The following is a 13378-nucleotide window of genomic DNA, read 5'->3' as shown; positions in this document are numbered from 1 at the left end:
CCGTTTATCTATTGCCTCTGCTGTTTGAGAGGCGCATTGTAGGCGCCTGCGTTCATTAATTGTATTCAGGCGGGCTCGTTTCTGTATGTCTGTTAGTTGAGATGTTTCGTTTTGCTCTTTCTTTTTGGAGCCGTGCCTGCTTTGCTCGCGGCATTTCAGACGCGCGTTGTAGGCGCCTGCGTTCATTGATTTTATCCAGGCGGGCTCGTTTTTGTATCTCCGTCAGTTGTGGTCTTTCGTTTTGAACCCGTCCCTGCTTTGCTTCCGCAGTTTCAGATGCGCGTTGTAGGCGTCTATGTTCATTGTATTTGTCCATGCGGGCTAGTTTTTGTAGCTCCGTTAGTCGAGCTGTTTGGTTTTGGAGCCGAGACAGTTTTGCTTCCGTGGTTTCAGACGCGCGTTGTAGGCGCCTACGTTTATTTTGTTTATCCATGCGGGCTCGTTTTTGTAGCTCCGTTAGTTGAGCTGGATAGTTTTGTAGCCGTGACCGTGACTCCATAAGTGATCCGTTGTCTACCGTTAGTAATATGGATAATTGTACTTACTGTTAATACGGAGCGTTTTCTGTGGTTGTACTGTTAATAATGCATCACTGTAATGTGATTCACATATGCTATATGGTTTGGACGTGTGAGGATGCCGTATGTTTAATACGGAGAGTTCGTTTATTCTTATTACCTGGACCATGCTGTGTAGTGTGGACGTTTAGTTCAGAAGCGCGTTGTAGGCGCCTGCGCCTTTCATACTATCTTTGTGGACCTTTGCGGACTCTGTAGTGTCTTCCATTTGACTCTGGGGTGCAGTGCAGAATCCTCTTTTCTGTGTGGCTGTGTCGTTTGCTATGGGCGCGTTGTTGCTTCATGTCTTATTTACGTTAGTTGAGCTCTTTCGTTTTTGAGCCATGACTCCTTCGTTCGCAGTGGATCAGACTTCGCTTGCGGTTTATGAGACGCGCGCTGTAGGCGCCTGCGCACTATGTCTCCTGGGTCCATCGCCGTGTACCTGCGTCCGTGCCTTCCGGTTTACCATTCTCGGTTAGTAATATGGATTGTTCTTAGAACTTTGTTTCGTATGTTCTGGAATTTTCATTCTGGTCTGTTAGTCTACTGCTGTCTTACTGTTTCTATTAAAAATTTAATTTCCTCCTTTTTCCTCAGATTTATATACTGTTAGACATATCCAGTTTGCAATCAGCTAAAAAAGTTCAGTTATTTTTGCTGGGCAATAACATACATACACAAGAGAAATTTGGTTGGATTTGGTTTGGTTTTGATTTGATGTCCTCAAAGATATATTACTGTCAGAATGGTGACTGAATATTGCTCGTCACCAAATCCTTTGTCACTATGGCAAACACTTCACAGAACACTCTGGAAAACATCAGTGCTGACTAGAGTTGCAGAATGGCAAGAATGCTCTGCCTTATTATCACATTATCAAAGCTATTCACACCAGCATGTGACAAAATGCTCATCATTTAACTAGGACTGAATTCTACAAAACAGTAAAGTAAAATCAAGTCTATACAGAGACCACAAAATGTCCAGGAATTTAACATTTTATTATTATTTTTTAATCAAACACACCCTATATAAAAGTTTTAATCTCTCTATCATCTCTAATGACAGCTTTTCACATTTGCTTTCGTTTTTTCTCCTACCATCTATCCTAACTTTGTTTCCTCATTCTCTCCTATACATGTTCCAAAATTTTTCCTTTTCAGTTGCACACCAGATGAAGGTCACTTTTTTAATACAGTTTGTATTTGCCCGAATTTCACATGATATTGTTTTAGGTTAGAAAAGTTATTCCAGACAGTGGATAGATGGATACAATGATATGTATAAAAAATGAGAGTTTATTTTTATAAAATATTCAGAATAGCATAAAGATGAGCATTTCCAGGTGAATAATCATTCTTTTTTTCATTAATTTACATATGACTGATTGGTGGCTTCTACTTTTAATTTATCAGAGTACCATAATATATTCTGGAAACACTTGAAAAATTGTAATCCTGAAAACATCAGATTGTCATCTTCTACTATAGCCTCTGAAAAAAGCACAATATTAAACTATGATTTTTATGATGAAAAACATGGTGACAAAATAGCATTACAATACAATACAATTTATTTTTGTATAGCCCAAAATCACATAGGAAGTGCCGCAATGGGCTTTAACAGGCCCTGCCTCTTGACAGCCCCCCAGCCTTGACTCTCTATGAAGACAAGGGAAAAACTCCAGAAAAAAAAAAAAAAAAAAAAAAACCTTGTAGGGAAAAAATGGAAGAAACCTTGGGAAAGGCAGTTCAAAGAGAGACCTCTTTCCAGGTAGGTTGGGCCATTACATTAACATCTCAATTCTCCAAGAGACTGAATTCAAATCCCTGCCTTTCAATATTTGTGTGGAGTTCAAATCATCAGCTTTTCACAATGTTATTTCACTCCAGGGATGTTGCAGACTTAAGTTTTTGTTTTCCTTTCCTCAGTTATCAGCTGGTCATAGTTCAATAATAATGTCAATGGACAGATATTGTTACGTTTGGAACTTTTGTTTTACTGTATGTTTACACAAATATGTATATTTATGTTTATGCTTTATGCAATTAGTAATTTGTAAAGATGTAATTGCATTTACCTGTAAACTTGTTGCAATGATAGGAGTCTGAATTTGCAGATGGGAGAGGAAAACTTATATATACATGAGGAGGGCAAAGCAAACACCACATGGACAACAACTGGGAACAGGGTCTGAACCTGCCAGCTAGTTTCTGATAACCTTCTCGTCTTTCCACAAATCTGGGTATGCTATATGTTGTTTAAACATTACACGTTATTACTCAAGGTATTATCCATTTACGGATTCTGATTTTATTACAGGAAGAGAATATCCTAAGTGCCAAGTCTAGCCCTGGAAAAACTAGCCAAAAACTTTTTCTACAATAAAAAATGTTGTTTAGTAGAATCATGTAAAACATCAAAATATCAACATAAATGCAGTATGAAATGTGTGCCTAGTGTCCACAGGTACACTAATGCATATTTTAGTATATGTCTTTTGTGCGATGTTGCAATCAGTATAGTAATAGTGCATTTCTTTCCACGCTTTTATTTTTTTTCTGTTGCTTACACATGAGGGGGTAGAATATCAGTCACTGATCTGGACAGTCAACGTCACCTATTGTGTTATTGTGGGCTACCTCAGCACAAGATTTAAATGACTTCCACATTTCCCCTGACATGGACATTGACAACTGCTGAATTGTGAATAGTACTTAATGGGGCTAATGTCCTTCTTGCCCTTCTACTTGATCACAATAATTTTTGCCTTTTTGACATGCAGTTACCTGCAACATGGTGAAGCTACACACGACCAAATTCAACAGGCTCATCATGGAAGTTCAGCTGTACAGTGCCGTACGCAACAGTTTCACTATCCACGTCAGCATCTGATGCCTAATTCACAATGCCATCACTATAGCTTGACTCGACTAATTGCTTAGTTTCAATTTGTTCTAATGCATGCTTCATAGCTTTTTATTTAAATGCCATTGTGTTATTTTGGTTGAAGGTTCCACCCCACTTATGAATATTAATGAGCTACCATAAATGGGTAGAACACTTAGAAATATTCACAAATTTTTGCAGCATGATGTTATTTTATCTATTAGAGAGCAGTACAATACAGTCTCGCTTTTTCATGCTTAACACCATATATTGGATTATAACAGCTATTCCCAAAACTCACTTGGGACAAACCGCTTTTACAGGGTGGGCCAAAATGAAGTACCACATTTCTCAAGGTCATTGCGTGAGGTAGAGGCAGCCGAGTGGGTTGGGTGGGTGTCCTTTGATAGGCGATCCCTTGTAGTTTTCAGTCGGCAACATGCCTGGGTAGACTGCACACCATGCTTTCACTGTTGAAGCATTCTTCAAAAACAACGAATCCATCATCACTACGCAATGTGCCTTCCGAACACACTTCAGTATTCCTCCTAACAGTGACGTCCCAAATCAGAGAACAGTTCTTCAGTGGATGGCTAAATTTAGACAGACAGGTACAAGACTGAACATAAGATCTCCAGGCCATCTTCGGACTGTACAAATGCCTGAAAACATCTAAGCTATAAGGGTATAAATTTTGCAGTCCCCTAGACATTCAGTGTGCAAACATGATTCTGCCTTAGGCATTTCCAACACATCTTTAAGGAGAAGTTTGCATGAGGACCTTAATTTCTGAATTTCCACCCATACAAAATGATGGTAGTGCAGGAATTCACTGACAGAGACTGGGAGAGCCATAGAGAGTTGTGCACAAACATTTTGCAAACCCTTCATCAAGATGCCATCGTCATGTGCAGCGAAGAGGCACATTTCCATTTGCATGGTTGCATAAATAAGCAAAATGTTCACTATTGGACTGAAACCAACCCATGTCAATTTCATCAGATGCCCATGCACAGTTAGCGTGTTCCAGTTTGGTGCGCCGTTGCAGAATTTGGCATTGTAGGCATTTACATTTTTGAGGAGGGGGGGTAGCAACAGTCACTGTCACTTTAGAATGTTACATTGAAATTCTAGAGAACTTTTTGCAGCCCCAACTGGAAGAAATGGATGTGGTGGATGCCTGGTTTCAACAGGATGTAGCAATAACTCACATGGTGCGGAGATCCATGCAAGTTTTATGGGAAATGTTCCCAAAGAAGCTGATCTCCCTGTGCATTAATGTCGGGTGGCCTTCACGTTCACCTGATCTCGCGCGGTGCTATTTCTTCTTGTGGGGCTATTTCAAGTCGAAGGTATACACACACCGACCTCAAAACCTTGAAGCCCTCAAGGACACCATTCGCAACAAAATCACCACTATTCCCCTCAAAATGGCCAAACGAGTCATGCGAACGTTCAGAAATCGTCTTGAAGAGCGCACCTTGAAGATATCATTTTTAAAACACAGTGGGAAAAAAAAGATCTATTTTGTATACCCTTTTTTTGTGTCGTAATGAAATTTATTTTAATCTTAGTTTTTTTATAGAATAAACATTTGAAATGTGGTACTTCTTTTTGGCTCACCCTGTATAAAGAATTCTGAGCCAGACAGATGCTCAAGGTTAATGGCAAGGATGTTAATAATTTAACTCCACCATTGTTTTAAAAAAAATAAATAAATAAAATTAAATAAAAAAAATAAAAAGCAAAACATATAGCTACCTATTCTGCTAATTAGGTAAACATCACTTTTCTTTAAGGTGTAATTATAAGAATTGAAGTATCTTTAGCTAGGTTATTAGCACACTTAACATTTAAGATATTGTCACACTCACAGTATTTTTGCTTTGTGCCGAATCAGGAAGCGATTAGTTACTTAGTTTCAATTCCTTGTTAGTCCAGTTGCATTTCACACGGCAAACTTTCAAGCGAACAAAAACTAACAATAAAAGCCCCATGTGTTGACGACTTCCTTCATTGGGAAGAAGAGATTTTTTCCCAAGAAAATTCATCACAAAGTTTTGACAAAAGCTGTGCTTGTTCACCTCCACATCTGCAACTGTTATGTTTTGTTTACTAAATACAGCTCTGTGAACAGAATATCTATCTGATAATTAGAAAAGGACATGAGAATGATGTGTTATTTTGCATTCTACAGGAAAGGACACATTTCCTCTAGGCAACAATAAAGAAAAGGACAAGCTCTGGTGAACGCATGCAGTGATGTCCTTCAGTTTTGTTCATACAGTGACTGTACCAGGTGCATACAATTTTACTGTATAATGTTGTGTATTTACTCTCTAGAAACCTATTATATGAATGTCACGTATACATAGTTTACGTTAATCACATGTGCAGTCATTAAACCTGTAAATGTGCGTTAGTAATGTTTACAATGGAATGTTGGATTAACATTTAGTACATAGTACTAAAGTTAATGCGTCTCTAGTGTCCAAATCATGTCCGAAATAAGATACCATTTAGAGGATGCCCATCTGCATGCATCACTCATATCATGCAGATCATCAGTCAGTCTTCTCCACACCATCTGATACTTGAGGTGATAGAAACTGAGCGCCATTTCTCTCTATTGGCCACTGCAGTGGGGGCTGTCTGGAGACTCTGACCTCAGCTTCAAAGTCCTTTTTCCACTGTTCTGTGCAATGCATTTGGCCAAAAAATCCCCAGTATCAAGTTTTTTGAAAGGAGCTGGTAGTCTTCCAGCATTCAGAGTTACAACAGATGGATGGTGAGGAGGTGGTCCTTAAACAAGAGGTCTACACGGGACTGATTTTATAAACCCACAAATACCCACTCCTGCAGTTCTCCATCCCACGCCCACCCACTCACTCATACACCCGGCCTCATTTGTTCTGCTCCCACCCACAAAAACACATTGCTTCAATTAAGGAAAAAAGTCTTGTATGGTTGAAAAGCCTATTTAATATGATATTGTACAAGGAGGTGGCTGAAGGTTTCCCCTTTTTCGCCTAGTTCTCCTTTTCACTTTTTTTGCGACGATTCTACTTCATCAGTTTTTAATATAAATCTTCCAATGGACTTAAATAATTTCTAGGCACAAGTCCACACATCTTTTTCACAGAAAGGAACAAAAAAAAAGAGCAGTGTAAGCAACATGTCTTGTTAAAGCTTTGTAAGCAGGGAACCACTTACTATTTTATATTAATGTACAATCTATGTTAATAATTGCTATTCATTTCACAAAATTTGGAACGGACACGGAAGGTAGGTGCAGCCTATGTACAAGTCGCACATACAAGTTTTGCTTAAAACAGACCCTTTCATAGTTGCTGTATTACTGGTATCTTAAACATTCCCCACTTTCTCACAGTACTTTTATCTTATCAATACAAGTACACTATAACCAAGCAAAGCACTGTGAATGTACTAGCAAGTCCTTGTCTGCTTGCAAGCTCTGTGAGAAAACAGGATGTTACTAACAGATGACCAGTGAACCTCACCTCTTTGATTTAGTGCAATTTCGTTAAATTTAAATGATTAAAAATTATTACAAACCTCTTCTTGTCCCTGCACCTTTGTGATCCTTTTAAAGAAGAGATATCGAAACAGAAGCTTTGACTGAGAAATGTTGCTCCTTTATAGAGCATGTGGATAAAAGTTAGTGTTGAACAGTTTGTTGACAAGCTCTTTCAAGAAATCGTTAATTTCTGATTCTAAATCAGTTGTTGCATCATTGAATGGTTTCAGAAAAGAAACCACAGTTGTATGTTTTTGTTGATAAAGTCAATCATCAAGGCTGTAGCACTGAATTCAGCACTGTATCTTGTCTCCACAGACTTTGAGTTACCTTGTAAGGTTGCCTTGTTGTCCAGGATGTTTAAAACACTTCAATCGTGTTAAGAATGTGGCCACTACAGTTTAATCTACAGCAGCTGCGCAAAGCAGCGATTGTTTGCGCTCCTCAGTCAGGAACAGTCAATTTCGAAATTAAATTTTTCAAACAGTAAAGCGTAAATGTTTTCACCAGTATTAATCGTGCTTGCTTCAAACAGGGTCACAAAAAGCACCCTTGACACAACATTGCAGGTCTCATTAATAGAACTGATGAAAGTAGATATGAAAGTTTACATTCCAAATATCAGTTGTGACAGCACACACACAATTATTGACAGTCTTTAGCATTTCACATAAAATATACATTCCCGGTTGTTTTTTTTTTTTTTTTAGTTTTTGTACTATGTGCGGTGATACAGCCGTCAGATGGGGCAGACTCTTTAAATATTAGACTTTCCAATTTTGGCTGCTGTGTCAAGGTACTGCTCAAGATGAATATAGTCCTGTTGTAATGTAAAGCCCAATATCCTTGCAAACAAAAAATGCAAATTTATCCTGTGCTTCGCTTTTAGCGCCAATTAGCACTTTTGACAGGTTTGGCAAGAATGTCAGTTTAGTTTGACCCTTCGCTACTGCACATGTGTGGTAATTTAAACCTGAGGTGCATGACTTGTGTCCACTGTACGTTGGCACATTTATTGCAGCAAGCAAACGGCACTTGGTTGCCATCGATAACAACTGAAAATGACTGCCAAATGTCTGATTCCCCTTTACTGAGTTTTGCAGTCTTGTACTCTCGTTTTTAATACTTTTTCCACAGCTGTGGATGCAAGACCATCTCCAGGCTCTGCAATCTTGACAAGGCTACACAGGTGACAGTATATGCAAATAAAATATATTAATTCATCTCTCTCTCTCTCTTATATTATATTATATATATATATATATATATATTATATATATATATATATATATTATATATATATATATATATATATATATATATATATATATATATATATATTATATACACACACATACATATATATACACACACACACACACACACACATACAGTACTGTGCAAAAGTTTTAGGCAAGTGTGAAAATGCTGTAAACAAAGAATGCTTTCAAAAATGGAAGTGTTAATCATTTATTTTCATCAATCAACAAAATGCAGTGAATGAACAAAAGAGAAATCTAAATCAAATCAATATTTGGTGTGACCACCCTTTGCCTTCAAAACAGCATCAATTCTTCTAGGTACACTTGCACACAGTTTTTGAAGGAACTCTGCTGGTAGGTTGTTCCAAACATCTTGGAGAACTAACCACAGATCTTCTGTGGATGTAGGCTTCCTCACATCCTTCTGTCTCTTCATGTAATCCCCGACGCACTCAGATGATATTCTTCTTTACGCTGAAGTTCTTAATGACTTTGGCTGTATGTTTGGGGTTGTTGTCCTGCTGCAGAATAAATTTGGGGCCAATCATACGCCTCCCTGATGGTATTGCATGATGGATAAGTATCTGCCTGTATTTCTCAGCATTGAGAACACCATTAATCCTGACCAAATCTCCAACTCTATTTGCAGAAATGCAGCCCCAAACGTTCAAAGACACTCATTATTGTATCGCTCTCCAGCCCTTCGACGAACAAACTGCCTTCTGCTACAGCCAAATATTTCAAATTTTGACTCATCAGTCCAGAGCACCTGCTGCCATTTTTCTGCACCCCAGTTCCTATGTTTTCGTGCATACTTAAGTCGCTTGGCCTTGTTTCCACGTTAGAGGCATGGCTTTTTGGCTGCAACTCTTCCATGAAGACCACTTCTGGCCAGACTTCTCCGGACAGTAGATGGGTGTACCTGGGTCCCACTGGTTTCTGCCAGGTCTGACCTGATGGCACTGCTGGACATCTTCCGATTTTGAAGGGTAATAAGCTTGATGTGTCTTTCATCTGCTGCACTAAGTTTCCTTGGCCAACCACTGCGTCTACGATCCTCAACATTGCCCGTTTCTTTGTGCTTCTTCAAAAGAGCTTGAACAGCACATCTTGAAACCCCAGTCTGCTTTGAAATCTTTGTCTGAGAGAAACCTTGCTGATGCAGTATAACTACCTTGTGTCTTGTTGCTGTGCTCAATCTTGCCATGACATGAAACTATCTTCCACAACCGCACCTTGGTAGCAGAGTTTGGTTGTTCCTCACCCAGTTTTAAGCCTCCTACACAGCTGTTTCTGTTTCAGTTAATGACTGTGTTTCAACCTACGTGTGACATTGATGATCATTAGCACCTGTTTGGTATAATTGGTTGATCATACACCTGACTAGAATCCTACAAAATCCCTGACTTTGTGCAAGTGTACCTATAAGAATTGATGCTGGTTTGAAGGCAAAAGGTAGTAACACCAAATATTGATTTGATTTAGATTTTTCTTTTGTCTGCTCACTTTGCATTTTGTAAATTGATAACAATAAACAATCATTATTTATATTTCTGAAAGCATTCTTTGTTTACAGCATTTTTTCACACCTGCCTAAAACTTTTGCACAGTACTGTATATCTATCTATTTCTATTAGATAGATAGAGAAAAGCCAAGCAAAATGACACCTTTTATTGGCTAACTAGAAAGATTACAATATGCAAGCTTTCGAGGCAACTCAGGCCCCTTCTTCAGGCAAGATGTAAATTGATTTACATCTTGCCTGAAGAAGGGGCCTGAGTTGCCTCGAAAGCTTGCATATTGTAATCTTTCTAGTTAGCCAATAAAAGGTGTCATTTTGCTTGGCTTTTCTCTACATTCATAATGGCTAACACGGTACAACACCCTAGTACTATTAGATAGAATGTACATTCTGTTCCAAATTTAAAATTTCTAAGCCTCTAGCTCCCACCCGCTCCCTCCCATAATAAGGTGTTGACCATCCGCTCCTGCCCGCAGAACTGAAAATCAGGATCCACGTTGCAAGCAATTGTACTGGGTCGCAGGAGTCCCATGGGAGTGATGACCACTACCTTAAATATCAACTTCTTAGTGTGAATATTCGGTCTGTTGGATCTTCACATGTTCAGCTACATAATCCAGGTTTTCTAGCATTGTGGCCGGTTTCGATTGTATCACCTCTCTTCATCCCCACTGATGTTGCACATAATGTATTCTATATCCAAGGAAAACATCAGAGGCGAGACAATGTAGCCTTGCTAGACAACAGCTTCGACCATGAAAGCTCCTGTCATTTGGATGTTATAAATAACTGCACTCAAAATTCTTGTATAGTGACTGGATGGTGGTTACTAGTTTCTGTGGCTTTCTATTATATCAGAGGATGTCCCACAAGGAGGCTCAATGTAGGTGTCCAAGGCCTTTTTGAAGTCCAACAAACACAATGTAAAGAAGGCTGTTCCGTTCATTGGGTTGTTCAAGTATCTGCCAGAGGACAAAGATGAGGTCAATGCAAGATTTTACCTTTCATGAAACCTGCTTGTTCACAGGGTATGGTATCCACTGTTGCAGTGATCTTTTGGAGGATTATGCTGTTGAATACTTTATTGCTGAGTGATAGTAAAGTGATGCCTCTCCAAATGTTAAGTTATCCAAGTCAACCTTCTTTAGATGTTTGATGATGCCAATAATCCAGTCTACTGGGTTTTCCTTGCTATTCCATATCTTCTGTATGATATGTAGGAAGACTTGTGTTATCACCAGAGCTTCAGCTTCCAGTACTGAGAGAATGTTCACCTGCACACCTCTTATAATGCAGATTAGGGGGTTTATTCATGGGTTACATGGGGCATTCCGTTCTCATCTACCCGATCACAATCAAATTTAAACCTTTTTTTTTTTTTCTTATTGTAAGGGCAGCACAGCAAAATTTATGTCAGACTTGGAGACACAGTATGTTCGCTGCGCACAAAAATTTTTCTGACTACCTACTGCCATGTATTCAAAATGGTGAATTTCAAGGAGAGGCTGGTTACAGATGTGCCAGAATGATGAACAAAAGGTTCAGTATGAATCAACAAGCCTGCAAGACGACATGCAAAAACATTTGACATGCATCTGCTCATCAAGGAGGTCCCCATTACAAGAATATTACATTCACCCTTCCTTCACCACTTTTGGTCAATAGGTCTCATACTCCACCATCTCCTTTTCTTCCTCTTAAAGTCAGTAATAGCAGGGACAGCTCTTTTTGCATCAGCAGAGTTTCACTTTCTGTGCTGTGACATTAAGTATGCAACACTGACAAAACAGTGTCACTTAGTTACTAGGAGACTATCAATGCACTGATCGAAAGAGCCACATCGAGTATTAATGGGTTTTGGTTGGTCTATGCACAGGCTTCACATGGTAAGTATAAACCAGGCTTAATAGGTCTTGGTCCAGTTGTTTTTGTCAGCACTAGAGTGGGATTGGAATGTCCACATCTACCTAATCAAACAAAATTATAGGTCAAATCAAAGACAGACTGTGTGATATGTAATTGATGTTTTAGCAATGCGAGAGCTGAAATTATTCATCCATTTCCTGAATCCTTTAATTCTAGTTGAGGGTACTGGGGTGTCAGACCCTTTCGCTGTAGGACTGGGTGAATGACAAGAATACATCAATTTATTACTGGGTATACCCTGTCACACACACACACACACACATAATCATACACACACATACACACATAGTATATAGAATTGTAAATCAACAGACTACATCAGTGTTATCCATACAAAAGGGGAAGAAAAAAAAATACGTAAGCTTTCAAAGATTCATGAAAATCCACTTCAAAGTTAGTTTTTAAATGCGTAAACATTCAAAATGTTGCTTAAAGAGTACTGATAAAAGACTGTCCTGCCAAAGAATTTGAGTTGCCTTTATTTTTTTTCTAATTGTGTGAATTAATAAAAATCTATAAATATCAGGAAGATTTTTTTTAAAGTCAAAGTAATGTTTATTATTATAGCAACTAAATATTAGTGTAAGAGAGAATGGGATGCCATCACCAGCTAAAAGTAATTAGTCCAGTACAATGGCCAAATCTGGATTAGTACAGAGGCCAAGTCTTACCAGTTATGTGCACTACCTCAAAAACACAACAAATGATAATTTATAGGAATTATGAAAAATATGCATTAATGATAAGTTTGATTTCATAGAAGTAACTTCAGTAGAAACAAATCAGATAATGTACATTAAGGTATTGTGAATAAATTTATGTGACTCTTGATATTATAATGATGGAATTTTTTTTTTTTGCATTGCTTTTAAGCAGCGTTTTTTTTACTGAACAAAAATACCAATTAAAGAATTTGGTACAAAAATAGTTTATGACAAATAAGGTAGTCCATGACTATTAAATCATTCTTTATAAAACACTAAGCTTAAACAATCCTTAAGCCAATAAAATCACCCAATAAACTTTGTTGTTACAATGGGGTGAGATCATCCAACCTGAAATGAAACCCAACCTCCCAAGTCAGCAATAATTAGTAGTGTGAGTGGAAGTCTCCCATTCAAAAGCAAGGTTTGAAAGCTACACTTACAGCAAAAGTGGCAGGTGCTTAGGCATCCCAACATGTGCCTGCCATTCCACTATGAATTCTGTTCCATCAGTGGTACCATGTTTGTATTGTCTGTTAATTCATCAATGACTAGTGACATATGCTTAGTCTGACTGACAATCGCTCAACTTTGGACATTTTCTGCCAAAACATGAAAACATCAAGCAGCATCTGTAGCTGACATATACCAGTTTTACACATTTAATGACATTTGGACAAGCACGTGCAAATAAAATGCCATGTTCATACCTTTGTATCAGTAAAGGCTTTATTATGCTTAGCCAGTCTACAGGTAACTTGGAGAAGGTTAGTGAACTTGTGAGTACTTTCCTGCTGCAATTACACCTTACTTTCAAAGCCTTGATTTTTCTGTATTAGTCCAATGGAAGATATCACTATCTTCAGAAGCATGGCACTAACACATTGTGAGGCCTATTACGATAGTGACGGTTTCATTGCTGATCAGATTGGCTACCATCATTTGGAAAAGCGTATAGCTGATCCCAAACTAGCTC

The 13378-nt window shown here is 38.4% G+C and overlaps 1 protein-coding gene and 1 long non-coding RNA gene across 2 annotated transcripts in view; one reads left to right on the top strand and one right to left on the bottom strand.

Annotated features, from left to right (window-relative positions):
• The window catches only part of LOC127529601 (uncharacterized), a 113195-nt gene extending 107169 nt beyond the window's left edge, over nt 1-6026 (top strand). Inside the window, exons 2-3 of the long non-coding RNA XR_007936218.1 lie at nt 2664-2805; nt 5647-6026. This is a non-coding gene — a long non-coding RNA (uncharacterized LOC127529601). The remainder of the gene's footprint in view (nt 1-2663; nt 2806-5646) is intronic.
• Nucleotides 1-13378, bottom strand: part of parn (poly(A)-specific ribonuclease (deadenylation nuclease)) — a 106244-nt gene that overhangs the window by 24944 nt on the left and 67922 nt on the right. The gene's annotated exons all lie outside the window — the stretch shown is intronic.

Source organism: Erpetoichthys calabaricus, chromosome 11 (assembly GCF_900747795.2).
Source record: "Erpetoichthys calabaricus chromosome 11, fErpCal1.3, whole genome shotgun sequence".
NCBI lineage: Eukaryota > Metazoa > Chordata > Cladistia > Polypteriformes > Polypteridae > Erpetoichthys > Erpetoichthys calabaricus.
This window is presented reverse-complemented; position numbering and strand designations above follow the sequence as displayed.